Genomic DNA, 15381 nt, shown 5'->3' on the forward strand with positions numbered 1-15381 from the left:
GGTTGAGGCTACAGTGAGCCATGATCACGCCACCGCACTCCAGCCTGGGTAACAGAGAGAGACCCTGTCTCAAAAAAAAAGAAAAAAAGAAGATGAAAGTTAAGCAACAAGGAAACCAGGAGAGCGAAGAATATTTTCAAAATGTGGATGGAAAATTATGGACTACATAGAATTGTATACCCAGCAAAATTGTCTGTCAAGAACTAGGGTAAAATAAATATAATTATAGAGATAATCAGAAATTGAGAGAACACACAGCAAGAGACCTGATTTGATTGAACGTTTAAAGGATACAAAGGGTGCTGGCTTTGGCAGCACATGTACTAAAATTGGAACGACGTAGAGAAGATTAGCATGACCTCTGCACAAGGATGACACAAATTTGTAAAGTGTTCCATATTTAAATAAATAAAGACTAGAAGGAAAATGATCTCTGGAGGACAGCCGGAGATGCAATAATGAGTGGCAAAAATGGGAAAAATGTAAGCAAATTCAAATATTGATTGTATTAAGTAAATGCAATCATTGAGATTGTATTGAATCGATAGTAGAGAAGAATTTATATCTTAAGAAAAATATTGAGTCTTCTAACCCATGAGGATGGAATGAAGATAGATATAGAGATGATAGAGATAGCGATAGCTCCATATGTTTTTAAGTTAAAAAGTTAAAGAAGAAATCATGGTGGGAGTTTAAAAAGATTTATAAATGAATGATAGTAAGAACCATAACATATCAAAACTTATGGGTGGTATAAAAAGTGGTACTTGTAGGAAGTTTATAGCTTTAAGTGCTTTATAATAGAAAATCAGAAAGACTGAAAATTAATCAACTAAACAACCGTCATAAGTGGGAAAAAACACAAAAGAATAAATCTAAAGAAAGTAAAGGAAGAAGGTAGTAAAGTTAAGACAAAAATAAAGGAACTAGAAACAAAAGTATAAGAAAAGGAATCAACAAAGTTCAAAATTAGTTCCTTGAATAGATTAATAAGACAGACAAACCTTTAGTGAAATTATGTAAAAAAATAAAATAAAAAAGACAGAAGATACAAATAAGTCTTTTATATATGCAAAAACGAATATACAGATATAGCAAAACTGAAAATATAATTGGATATGAACATCAACTTTATGCCAATGAATTTAAAAACTTAGGTGAATTAAATTTCTAAAACAAAATTACTCAAAACAGATTTAAGAATAAATAGAAAGTCTTAAAAGTTCTATAATGACTAAATTAAAGTAGAAGTAAAAAATCTTCCAATAAAGGAAGTCCAATTTATTTAATTTTTTTTTCAGAGAATAGGCAAAGATATATACTCCCAAAGATTTTTAACTTTGATAGCACAACTAGAAAATTACAGTACAAAAAGGAAATGACAGATACGTTTCATTCATAAAAATGGATGCAAAAAACTCCAAATACAATGTTAGTAAATCAAATTTAATGGTGCATTAAGAGAAAATATATCACAGTAAATACAGTTTTATCTTTGAGACAGTGTCTCACTTGGTCACCTAGGCTAGGATGCGGTGGCACAATCTTGGCTCACAGCAGCCTTGACCTCCCAGGCGCAAGCAATCTTCCCACCTCAACCTCCTTGAGTAGCTGAGACTACAGGTGCACCCACCACACTCAGCTAATTTTTATATTTTTTGTAGAGATGAGGTCTTGTTATGTTGCCCAGGTTGGTCTGGAACTCCTGAGCTCAAACAATCTGCCTGTCTTGGCAATCTGCCACCATGCACGGCCAGTTAAAAACAGTTTTAACCAGAAATGCAAAGATGGTTTTACTATTAGAAAATATAAATATATATATATACATATACATATATATATACTTTTTTTTTGAAACAGAGTCTCACTCTTGTTGCCCAGGCTGGAGTGCAGTGGTATCATGTCAGCTCACTGCAACCTCCGCCTCCTGGGTTCAAGCAATTCTCCTGCCTCAGCCTCCTGAGTAGCTGGGATTACAGGCGTGTGCCACCACGCCTGGCTAATTTTTGTATTTTTTAGTAGAGACAGGGTTTCACCATGTTGGCCAGGTTGGTTGAGACCTCCAGCTGATCCGCCCGCCCTGGCCTCCCAAAGTGCTGGGATTACAGCCTCCTGAGCCACTACGCCTGGCCTAGACAATATATAAATACTTATATTTATACAAGTAATAAATCAATACTTAACAGATCAATGGAGAAAACCATATAATCATGTTTATAGATGCAGAAAATACATTTGATAAAATTCAACAATTTGTGATTTTTAAAGAAAAATCCTAAGTGAGAAATTATTTGATTTAATAACAAAAAAAACTATCTCTCCCCCCAACAACAACAACAAAATCCTAAAAAGGAAACATTAAAAGTATCCCTTTTAAAATCAGAGGGAAGACAAAGATGCTCACAATTACTTATTTGACATTATACTGGTGGCCCTAGCCAGTGCAATAAGATAAGAAAGAGAAATTAAAGGCGTAAAGATTGAAAAGAAAATAAAACCCCAAAGAATCTACAGAGAATTAGAAACAATAGGAGAGCTTAGCAAGGTAGCTGCATATAATGCGAATATATAAAAGTCAGTTGCATTTCTCCCAAAAGAATTAGAAAATATAATTTGTAAAAGTATTCCATTCAATAAAAAAATATTCAAACTCACTCAAAATTTGCAGAAATGCTAATTACAGCAATACTGTGATAACGTTTCTCACCTATCACATGGGCACATTTTGTTGATGATGCTGTGGGGAAACAAGCTCTTTCGTACATTGCTGATGGGAATGCAAACCGGCACAACCTTTCTGAAGGACAATTCGGTAATACCTGATATTAAAGAACGAATTAACCCAGACACCCTGATTTGTTTACGTCTTGCACATGTTAAGAAAGGACTACTTGAGTGATTAGTCTTTGGCTGGCTTCTGGAATTGAACTTTTGGAGTGTTCCCTCTGCTACCATTAAGAGTGTTTGGGGCCAGGTGCAGTGGCTCATGCCTAAAATCCCAGCATTTGGGGAGGCTGAGGGGGGAGAATTGCTTGAGGCCAGGAGTTCAAGACCAGCCTAGGCAACATAGCGAGACCCACCCCGCATCTCTAAAGAAACAAACAAACAAAAATTAGGCAGGCATGGTGGAGTACACTTGTAGTCCTAGCCCCTTGGGAGGTTGAGCCACTCCTGATAGCTTGAGCCCAGGAGTTTAAGGCTGCAGTGTGCAAGACCTTATCTCTAAAAACATGTTTTAAAAGAGTGTTTGGCATGCTTGGAACCTTGAACCACATTGTACCAGCTTGTCTAGATAGCTTGTGCCTTATGTTGAACATCTTTCCTTCTTGGGGTCTGAAATTGGGCAATGCAGTTTCAGTCATGGAAGTTTTAGTCATGAAGGCACTGTGTGGCTTCACATTCAATCCCCAATAACAATGCTGGGCTCTTAGGCTCGGGGAGATTCCCTGGCAGAAAAGACTTCACACATGTTGCTGCAGTTCATTGTTGGGGGAGTAAGGGCATCCCATGTACTTTCATTGGGAGAAGATGGGAAGATTGTACCCAGTATCCTCTAGACTCCACCCACTGTGCCTTTTCCCTTTATTGACCCTGCATTGTACCCATTTGTTATAATAAGTTGTAGCAGTGTATATAATAACATTATTATTATTATTATTTTTGAGATGAAGTCTCGCCGTGTTCCCCAGGCTGGAGTGCAGTGGTGTGAACTTGGCTCACTTCAACCTCCACCTCCCAGGTTCAAGTAATGCTCCTGCCTCAGGCTCCCAAGTAGCTGGGACAACAGGCGCACACCACCACACCCAGCTAATTTTTGTATTTTTGGTAGATATAGAGTTTTACCATATTGGCTAGGGTGGTCTTGAACTCCTGATATTAGGTGATCCTCCCACCTTGGCCTCCCAAAATGCTGGGATTACAGGCGTGAGCCACTGCACCCGGCCCTAGAATAACTTTTGAGGCCCATAAATGCTTCTGGTGAATTGCAGAGCCTGGGGGCAGTCTTACAGACCACTGATACACCTAAAAAACTATGTAGACACTTGCTTTTTGATTTAGCAATCCCACTTTGGGAATTTACCCTGGAAATACACTTCCGACAGTAAGAAAATACGTATGTACAAGGTTATTCACACTGCAGCATTGATTGTATTGCAAAATATTGGGAAAAAACTAAATATCCATATACATAGGAGACTGGCTGAATAAACAGTGGTATAGCCACTCAGTGCAATACAAGAACTGGCGTGGTGCCTCACACCTGTAATCCCGGCACTTTGGGAGGCTGAGGCAAGAGGATTGCTTGAGCCCAGGAGTTCAACACCAGCCTGGTCAACAAAATAATACCCCATCTCTACAAAACATAAAATAATTAACCAGGTGTAGTGATGCATGCTGTTAGTCCCAGCTACATGGGAGGCTAAAACAGGAGGGTCACTTGAGCCCAGGAGATTGAAGCTGCCGTAAGCTATGAATGCTCCACTGCACTCCAGCCTGGGTAACAGGGTAAGACCATCTCAAAAATAAAAAAGTGACATTATGCAACTGTAAAAAAGAATTAGGAAAATGTCTATTCATTGATATGGAATGATTTCCAGACCATATTGGTAAGTGAAGAAAGCAAAATGCTTGAGTATCTCTAGTAAGCTGCTCTTCATGTAATAAAAGGGGATATAAGAATATACATGTATTGCTCATTTGTGAAAAAAATACAGGAGAACAAGTCACAAACTAATGAGACTAATTACCTCTGAGGGTGAGTGGGTGGGAATGGGTGAAAAGAATGAGGGAATGGAATGGGATAGATGGGATGGGAGGGGAGGGACCATTCTCTGAGTATAGCTTTTTGTGTAATTCTGATTTTACAACCTTAGTAAGGTTTCACATACACCCCATCCCCAAATAGGTAATTAAAACCAACCTGTACAAAGAAGTAATCCAACAGCAGCAAATAAACCTAATGTGATACAAATAAACATCATAACTGCACTGAAGAGGATGGGGAAGAAAAGGACTAATCTAAGTAACCGAAAAATAGCATATTGACTACATATTGTAAAGCTAAAGATGAAAAGAACTGTACACAAATATTGTTATCCTAGTTAGTGAATTTGTTTTTCACAGAGATGGATTTGCAGTTCTGAAACTATGTGTATACTATATTTAAGTAAATAAGTAACTATACTGTAGATAATAAGAGCTAGGTTTTTGTCAGAGAAAGGAGTTACAACAAAGGACAGGGGAAACTGGGCGCGGTGGCTCACACCTGTAATCTCAGCACTTTGGAGGCCAAGGCAGGTGGATCACCTGAGGTCAGGAGTTCAAAACCAGCCTAGCCAACATGGTGAAACCCCGTCTCTACTAAAAAATACAAAAATTAGCTGGATATGGTGGCACCTGCCTGTAATCCCAGCTACTCCAGAGTCTGAGGCAGGAGAATTGCTTGAACCCAGGAGGCGGAGGTTGCAGTGAGCTGAGATGGCACCACTGCACTCCAGCCTGGGTGACAGAGCGAGACTCTGTCTAAAACACATGCGCACGTGCACACACACACACACACACACAAAAGACAGGGAAGACTAGAATGAAGACTGTGGTGTTGGATTGGAACCAAAGATACCAGAATGAACTCATGATTGATAGATAGATAGATAAATAGATAGAGATAGATAGATGTCTATTTTCTATTTTCTAGCTCTGTCCACTAGATGGCCTAGAAAAAATAACAACTTAGTAGCAATGAGTACACCTAGTACTTAGATCTTGGTTCCTAAATAAAAGAATCAGGGTTCGTTGGAGAAATGGTTGATTCCACCGTTGGAGCAGGGACAGTACAAGAGATTATAAAATATCTTGTGGTACCAGAAAGCAAGAAAGCACCCTAAAATGATGGAGGCACGTCAAAAGAACACAGGAGCCAAACTGAAGACGTCCTCAGTGGACAAATCTGGGACAATTTTAGCAACAAAATAAATAATGATAGTAATAGGTTATAACCCATAGAATAAATATGAGTTCATAATGATATAAATAAATAAATGACTAAATAAGTCGTATCAAAGGGAGAGCTCTTCCTTACTGAAGAATCCCACAGTAATAAGTGTAGAAAAAAAGATGAAAATACAAAAATCACCATTTGGCAAGCACCAGTTATAACTGTTACAGGCAAGAATCATTGATGAATATTAAAATTAGAGGATGAAGTTATGAGAAACAGATATTTACATAATATCAAAGTGTGTCTCACCATAAGATACTTATCATTTACAAAGGGGAAAATAATAACTTCATAGTGAAGAAATTTGGCAGACACCATTTTAACCAAGTAATGAAAATTAAAATCACCTGTAAGGGGATGTGATGACATCATACACCCCTGCATATGATGTACTAGGGGCACAACAGCACTTCTGAAGTATTCTTGCCAGAAATACATGCCTTAATATAATCATAAGAAAACACCAAACAAGGGTGCGTGGGGAAGGGAGAGCATCAGGAAGAATAGCTAACGGATGCTGGGCTTAATACTTGGGTGATGGTTTGATCCGTGCAGCAAACCACCACAGGACACATTTACCTGTGTAACAAATCTGCACATCCTGCACATGTACCCCTGAACTTAAAATAAAAGTGGAAGAAAAATTAAAAAAAAAAACAAAAAACACCACCAAACAGATTGAGGGGCATTCTACAAAATAACTGCCTAGTACTTTTTAAGTATTAAAGCATGAAGAAGGCTGAGGAACTTTCCGAGACTGTAGGAGACTAAGAAGACATTGAGAGACAGGACTAGCTGGATTTTCTAGGCCGAATAAGAATCCCTAAGCCTAGCTGGGAAGGTGACCACATCCACTCAAACACGGGGCTTGCAACTTAGCCCACACCCAACTAAACAGGTGGTAAAAAGAGCTCACTAAAATGCTAATTAGGCAAAAACAGGAGGTAAACAATCATCTATCGCCTGAGAGCACAGCGGGAGGGACAATGATCAGGATATAAACCCAGGCATTCAACAAGCAACAGCTACCCACTTTGGGTCCCCTCCCATTTTATGGGAGCTCTGTTTTCACTCTATAAAATCTTACAACTGCACACTCTACTGGTCCATGTTTGTTATGGCTCGAGCTGAGCTTTCACTCGCTGTCCACCACTGCTGTTTGTCGTTGTCGCAGACCCACCGCTGACTTCCACCCCTCCGGATCCAGCAGGGTGTCTGCTGTGCTCCTGATCCAGTGAGGTGCCCATTGCGGCTCCGGATTGGGCTAAAGGCTTGCCATTGTTCCTGCAAGGCTAAGTGCTTGGATTCATCCTAATCGAACTGAACACTAGTCGCTGGGTTCCATGGCTCTCTTCCGTGACCCACAGCTTCTAATAGAGCTGTAACACTCATTTCATGGCCCAAGATTCCATTCCTTGGAATCCGTGAGGCCAAGAACCCCAGGTCAGAGCACAAGAGGCTCGCTGCCATCTTGGAAGTGGCCCGCCACCATCTTGGGAGCTCTGGGAGCAAGGACCCCCCGTAACAATTTGGCAACCACAAAGGGACCTCCAAAGTGGTGAGTAATATTGGACCACTTTCACTTGCTATTCTGTCCTATCCTTCCTTAGAATTGGAGGAAAATACCGGGCACCTGTCAGCCAGTTAAAAATGATTAGCATGGCCACCAGACTTAAGAGTCAGGTGTGAGGCTGTCTGGGGAAGGGCTTTATAACAACCCCCACCCCTTCTGGGTTGGGAACATTGTTCTGCCTGGAACCAGCTTCCACTTTCAATTTTCCTGGGGAATCCTGGGGCTGACTAGAAGCAGAAAGTTATTGTCCCAAACTCCTGGCCTTACAGCCAGAAGTCTCTATTCAACAGTCGCCCATGTGTGCGCCCCTACCTTTCCTTCTGACCCATACCTCCTGGGTCCCGACCACGACTTTTTTGAAAGTGTAGCCCCAAAATTCTCCTTACCTCTGAATCTACTTCCTCCCATCGCTGCCTCCTAGGTACTAATGGTTCAGACTTTCATTTCCTCTAGCAAGTTGTATCTCCAAAGGGATCTAAGGAAACTCTACACTGTATCCTTAGGTATCTAGGCTATAAACACAGGGAGTCTTGTCCCTGGTGTCCCTCCTGATTTAAGTATATAGCTCTCGACATGGGCAGTTATATGTGGGACCCGTTCCCCACCACCCTTGCCAGGGCCCCAAGTTTGTAAATGGCTAAGAGAAGAGAGAGAAAAAGAGAGAGAGACAGAGAGATAGAGAGGAGAAAGAGGCAGAGAGACAAAAAGGGAGTCAAAGAGAGAAAGAGAAAGATAGAAATAGTAAAAAAAAAAAAAAAAAAAAAAAAAAAAGGTGTGCCCTATTCCTTTAAAAGCCAGGGTAAACTTAAACCTATAATTGATCATTGAAGGTCTTCTCCGTGACCCTGTAACACTCCAATACTACCTTGCTGTCAGTGTAAATAAGGATGTAGCCTGAAAACACTGAGACTACTAACAACCTGTAGCCTTCCTATCAAAAGTTCTTAAACCAGTAACCCACAGATGGCCCAAATGCATTCAGTCTGTAGCAGCAACTTCTTTGCTAACAGAAGAAAGTAGAAAAGTAACTTTTAGAGGAAACCTCATCGTGAGCACATTTCACCAGTTCAGAATTATTCTAAGTCAAAAAAGCAAAAAGGTAGCTTACTAACTCAAAAATCTAAAAGTATGGGGCTATTCTGTTAGAAAAAGGTGATTTAACATTAACCACTGAAAATTCCCTTAACCCAGCAGGTTTCCTAACAGGGGATTTAAATCTTAATTATCATACAAAGATCCGACCACACCTAGGAGGAACTCCCTTCAGGACAGGTGATTGAGAAAAAACCACAATGGGTATTCAGTAATTGACAGGGAGACTCTTGTGGAAGCAGAGATAGGAGAATTGCCCAATAATTGGTCTGCTCAAACGTTGGAGCTGTTTGCATTCAGCCAAGCCTTAAAGTACTTACAGAATCAAAAAACTATCTCAATGCTGACTCGAAAAGTTACCTACACCCTCTCTGAAACGAATTTGCAAAAGAACTGTTTATGGGAATGCATCTTGATGAGGCAAACTGGGTTGTTATGAAATACTCAGTAACCCAGCCCAGCTCTAGGACTCACCCCTGAGCACAAAGGCAATGTTGGACGAGTTGGTAAAGGACCACTAGAATCCAGCAGCCCAGACCCCTTTCTTTGTGGTCAAGAAAGGCGGGAAAACAGGTGCAGGACTGCTACATCAGTGAGCGTAACTAATCCGATAAGCAGAGGTCCATGGGTGGTTACGCACCCTGGAAAGGAATAAACATTAGGAACATAGAGGATGCTCTAGGACTAATGCTCATCGGAAAATGACTGGGGGTGCTGACATCCCTATGTTCTTTTTTCAGATGGGAAATGTTCCCACCAAGGCAAAAACACCCCTAAGGTGTATTCTGGAGAATTAGGACCAATCTGACCCTCAGATACTAAGAAAGAAACGACATATTCTTCTGCAGTACCGCCTGGCCACAATATTCTCTTCAAGGGGGAGAAACCTGGCCTCCTGAGGAAAGCATAAATTATAACACCATCTTACAGCTAGACCTTTTTGTAGAAAAGAAGGCAAATGGAGTGAAGTGCGATATGTACAAACTTTCTTTTCATTAACAGACAACTCACAATTATGTCAAAAGTGTGATTTATGCACTACAGGAAACCTCAGCGTCTACCTCCCTACCCTGGCGTCACCCCGACTCCTTCCCCAACTCATAAGGACCCCCGTTCAACCCAAACGGTCCAAAAGGAGGTAGACAAAGGGGTAAACAATGAACCAAAGAGTGCCAGTATTCCCCGATTATGCCCCCTCCAAGCAGTAGGAGGAGGAGAATTCAGCCCAGCCAGAGCACATGTACCTTTTTCTCTCTCAGACTTAAAGCAAATTAAAATAGACCTAGGTAAATTCTCAGATAACCCTGATGGCTATCTGAGTGATGTTTTACAAGGGTTAGGACAATCCTTTGATCTGACATGGAGAGAAATAATGTTACTGCTAAAACAGACACTAACCCCAAATGAGAGATAGGATGACAACAGAGGAAAGAACAATTCCCCACAGGCCAGCAGGCAGTTCCCATTGTAGACCATCACTGGGACACAGGATCCGAACATGGAAATTGGTGCTGCAGACATTTGCTAACTTGCGTGCCAGAAGGACTAAGGAAAACTAGAAAGAAGCCTATGAATTATCAAATGATGTCCACTGTAACACAGAGAAAGGAAGAAAATCCTACTGCCTTTCTGGAGAGACTAAGGGAGGCATTGAGGAAGCATACCTCCCTGTCACCTGACTCTATTGAAGGCCAACTAATCTTAAAGGATAAGTTTATCACTCAGTCAGCTGCAGACATTAGAAAAAAATTTCAAAAGTCCATCTTAGGCCCGGAGCAAAACTTGGAAACCCTATTGAACTTGGCAACCTTGGTTTTTTATAATAGAGATCAGGAGGAGCAGGCAGAATGGGACAAATGGGATAAAAAAAGGCCACCGCTTTAGTCATGGCCCTCAGGCAAGCAGACTTTGGAGGCTCTGGAAAAGGGAAAACCTGGGCAAATCGAATGCCTAATAGTGCTTGCTTCCAGTGCAGTCTACAAGGACACTTTAAAAAAGATTGTCCAAATAGAAATAAGCCGCCTCAGCACTATTCACAATAGCAAAGACTTGGAACCAACCCAAATGTCCATCAATAACAGACTGGATTAAGAAAATGTGGCACATATACACCATGGAATACTATGCAGCCATAAAAAAAGGATGAGTTCATGTCCTTTGTAGGGACATGGATGAAGCTGGAAACCATCATTCTCAGCAAACTATCATAAGGACAAAAAACCAAACACTGCATGTTCTCACTCATAGGTGGGAATTGAACAATGAGAACACTAGGACACAGGAAGGGGAACATCACACACCGGGGCCTATTGTGGGGTTGGGGGAGGGGGAAGGGATAGCATTAGGAGATATACCTAATGTAAATGACGAGTTGATGGGTGCAGCACACCAACATGGCACATGTATACATATGTAACAAACCTGCACATTGTGCACATGTAGCCTAGAACTTAAAGCATAATAATAAAATAAAATACTTTAGAACAAAACACACAAACAAAATATTATGTATATTTTCAAAAGCTGTATTGGCTCATAATTGCCCGTAACTTGTCAGTTTTGATCATCCAAACTCCATTTACCATTTCAAATAGAACTGCAATTTTCTTTCTTGCTCCCTAGTAAATGATCTATACTTCCACAATTGGATTCTATCTTCTGGGGATTTAAATATTGAAACTGTTATGCAAGGATAGAAGAAACACCACTGATCGTACAAAGTGGCAGCATCCAGTCTGTGTTGTTATGGATCTCTTCCTGGAATTTCTGATTCTTGGGTCCCCAAAATGCCTTGATTGCAATTAATTTTCAAACCTTGCTGTCTAACCTTTTCAGTAATTCTATAACGCCCTTAGGTTTTCAACAAATTCACTTATTGTTTAAGTCGGCCAAAATGAGTTTCACTCGCTTGGAAAGATCCAAACTGATACAGATATTGGTACAAAAATGAGAATGGATAATGTCTAGGGAATTGTAGGGTGTTGGGGACTGTGCTGTTGAGACGAGTTAGAAGAGAAATACTTTCCATTAATATATGCATATATGATTCCAGGATAGAAAATTTGGAGTCTTATGACAAAATAGTCAATTAAATATTTACTTATTATGATCTAGAACAATGTCTTACTGAGAGTAAGTTTCAGGAGGAAAAAGTTGTGGGCACCATAAAATATTTTGAAGAGCACAAGAAATGTAAGTACCCCTCTGGTAGGGTGGCTGATTTCTATGACATTGCAAAAGAATGGCAGGCTTAAAACCCCAAACTACCAAATTAAAATATGAACCGATGCTCATGAAAAAGTAGGAATTCAACTGATTCTGTAGTTTAGCAACATATAGCCTAACTCTTTGCTTTTTGTTTGTGGCCATAAGGCAATGATCACAAAATCAGTACTCTTAAGAGGGGAGATGAAACAGGAAGGAATGACTCACTGCACCGTCTCCTATGAGGCCCTCTACACTGTCATTACCTAAGGAAGAAATTTTATTATTTGGAAGTTGCTCTTCTTCCCTGGCTTTAAAAAAAAAAAAAAAAAAAAGCTGTTGTTTCCTTGCGTGAGGAGGCTCCCTTATATGTGGTCATTATTCCTTTTCTGCCTTAAATTATTGTCATTAAACCAGTAACTAGAACCAGACTCAAGAATGCCAGGGTGTATATGTAAAATCAAACTTGTATAGAGAAGACTAACAAACCAAAAGAATGTCAAGAATTTGCTGGTTTATACTGTTATAAATCTGTTATTTTGGCCTTTGAGAGTACATGACCAAGGACGGCAAAGTAAATTTAGATTGGTCTGAATTTCTCAAAATCCAGGTACTTTCCAAAAAAATACACCTATCATATGTCTTCTGAAATGCCAAGTATGTTCCTAAACTTTGTTAGTATTTTTTAATGAACCTAGACTTAACACTGAAATTTTCTAAAGAAATGTGACATTCCAGAAATCCTATGGCATACAGGCCAGAATTCAAAGGAATTTAAAAATAATAAAAATGGAGTTTTGCTTTAAAAAAAACAAAAATAAGCTGCCCCCTCGTCCATGCCCCTTATGTCACGGGAATCACTGGAAGGCCCATTGCCCCAGGGGACGAAGGTCCTGAGTCAGAACCACTAACCAGATGATCCAGCAGCAGGACTGAGGGTGCCCGGGACAAGCGCCAGCCCATGCCATCACCCTCACAGAGCCCCAGGTATGCTTGACCATTGAAGGCCAGGAGGTTAACTGTCTTCTGGACACTGGCACGGCCTTCTCAGTCTTACTCTCCTGTCCTGGACAACTGTCCTCCAAATCTGTCACTATCCGAGGGATCCTAGGGCAGCCAGTCACTGTCTGGTTGTAACTGGGGAACAACTTAGTGGCTGATACTTCTCCCAGCCACTAAGTTGTGACTGTGGAACTTTACTCTTTCACATGCTTTTCTAATTATGCCTGAAAGCTCCACTCCCTTGTTAGGGAGAGACATACTAGCAAAAGCAGGGGCCATTATACACCTGAACATAGGAGAAGGAACACCCATTTGTTGTCCCCTGCTTGAGGAAGGAATTAATCCTGAAGTCTGGGCAAGAGAAGGACAATATGGATGAGCAAAGAATGCCCATCCTGTTCAAGTTAAACTAAAGGATTCCGCCTCCTTTCCCCACCAAAGCAGTACCCCCTTAGAACCGAGGCCCAACAAGGACTCCAAAAGATTGTTAAGGACCTAAAAGCCCAAGGCCTAGTAAAACCAAGCAATAGCCCTTGCAATATTCCAATCTTAGGAGTACAGAAACCCAACGGACAGTGGAGGTTATTGCAGGATCTCAGGATTATCAATGAGGTCGTTGTTCCCCTATACCCAGCTGTACCTAACCCTTACACTCTGCTTTCCCAAATACCAGAGGAAGCAGAGTGGTTTACAGTCCTGGACCTTAAGGATGCCTTTTTCTGCATCCCTGTATATCCTGACTCTCAATTCTTGTTTGCCTTTGAAGATCCTTCAAACCCAACATCCCAACTCACCTGGACTGTTTTACCCCAAGGGTTCAGGGATAACCCCCATCTATTTGGCCATTAGCCCAAGACTTGAGCCAGTTCTCATACCTGGACACTCTTGTCCTTTGGTACATGGATGATTTACTTTTAGCCGCCCGTTCGGAAACCTTATGCCATCAAGCCACCCAAGCACTCTTAAATTTCCTCACCACCTATGGCTACAAGGTTTCCAAACCAAAGACTCAGCTCTGCTTACAGCAGGTTAAATACTTAGGGCTAAAATTATCCAAGGTCACCAGGGCCCTCAGTGAGGAATGTATCCAGCCTATACTGGCTTATCCTCATCCCAAAACCCTAAAGCAACTAAAAGGGGTCCTTGGCATAACAGGCTTCTGCCGAATATGGATTCCCAGGTACGGCGAAATAGCCAGACCATTATATACACTAATTAAGGAAACTCAGAAAGCCAATACCCATTTAGTAAGATGGACACCTGAAGCAGAAGCGGCTTTCCAGACCCTAAAGAAGGCCCTAACTCAAGCCCCAGTGTTAAGCTTGCCAACAGGGCAAGACTTATATGTCACAGAAAAAAAAGCTCTAGGAGTCCTTACACAGGTCCGAGGGACCAGCTTGCATCCCGTGGCATACCTGAGTAAGGAAATTGATGTAGTGGCAAAAGATTGGCCTCATTGTTTACAGGTAGTGGCAGCAGTAGCAGTCTTAGTATCTGAAACAGTTAAAATAATATAAGGAAGAGATCTTATTGTGTGGACATCTGATGATGTGAACGGCATACTCACTGCCAAAGGAGACTTGTGGCTGTCAGACAACAATTTGCTTAAATATCAGGCTCTATTACTTGAAGGGCCAGTGCTGTGACTGCGCACTTTTGCAACTTTTAATCCAGTTACATTTCTTCCAGACGATGAAGAAAAGATAGAACATAACTGTCAACAGGTGATTGCTCAAACCTATGCCGCTCGAGGGGACCTTTCAGAGGTTCCCTTGACTGATCCTGACCTCGACTTGTATACTGATGGAAGTTCCTTTGTAGAAAAAGGACTTCGAAAAGTAGGGTATGCAGTGGTCAGTGATAATGGACTACTTGAAAGTAATCCCCTCACTCCAGGAACTAGTGCTTAGCTGGAAAAACTAATAGCCCTCACTCGGGCACTAAAACTAGGAGAGGAAAAAGGGTAAATCTATATACAGACTCTAAGTATGCTTACCTAGTCCTCCATGCCCACACAGCAATATGGAGAGAAAGAGAATTCGTAACTTCTGAGGGAACACCTATCAAACATCAGGAAGCCATTAGCAGATTATTATTGGCGGTAGAGAAACCTAAAGAGGTGGCAGTCTTCCACTGCCGGGGTCATCAGAAAGGAAAGGAAAGGGAAATAGAAGGGAACCACCAAGCAGATATTGAAGCCAAAAGAACCACAAGGCAGGACCCTCCATTAGAAATGCTTATAGAAGGATCCCTAGTATGGGGTAATCCTCTCCGGAAAACCAAGCCCTGGTACTCAACAGGAGAAATAGAATAGGGAACCTCACGAGGATATAGTTTCCTCCCCTCAAGATGGCTAGCCAACGAAGAAGGAAAAACACTTTTTCCTGCAGCTAACCAATGAAAATTACTTGAAATCTTTCACCAAACCTTTCATTTAGGCATTGATAGCACCCATCAGATGGCCAAATTATTGTTTACTGGACCAGACCTTTTTAAAACTATCAAGCAGATA

General features: G+C 41.1%; 1 protein-coding gene and 1 non-coding gene across 2 annotated transcripts in view; one reads left to right on the forward strand and one right to left on the reverse strand.

The window, feature by feature from the left end:
• The window catches only part of SLC22A14 (solute carrier family 22 member 14), a 37397-nt gene that overhangs the window by 14376 nt on the left and 7640 nt on the right, over positions 1 to 15381 (reverse strand). The window lies entirely within an intron of this gene.
• On the forward strand, positions 300 to 404 carry LOC112619828. Its single transcript, XR_003118329.1, has one exon. It is a non-coding gene; the product is annotated as a U6 spliceosomal RNA (small nuclear RNA).

The sequence above is a fragment of the Theropithecus gelada genome, chromosome 2 (genome assembly GCF_003255815.1).
Source record: "Theropithecus gelada isolate Dixy chromosome 2, Tgel_1.0, whole genome shotgun sequence".
NCBI classification, from domain to species: Eukaryota; Metazoa; Chordata; class Mammalia; order Primates; family Cercopithecidae; genus Theropithecus; species Theropithecus gelada.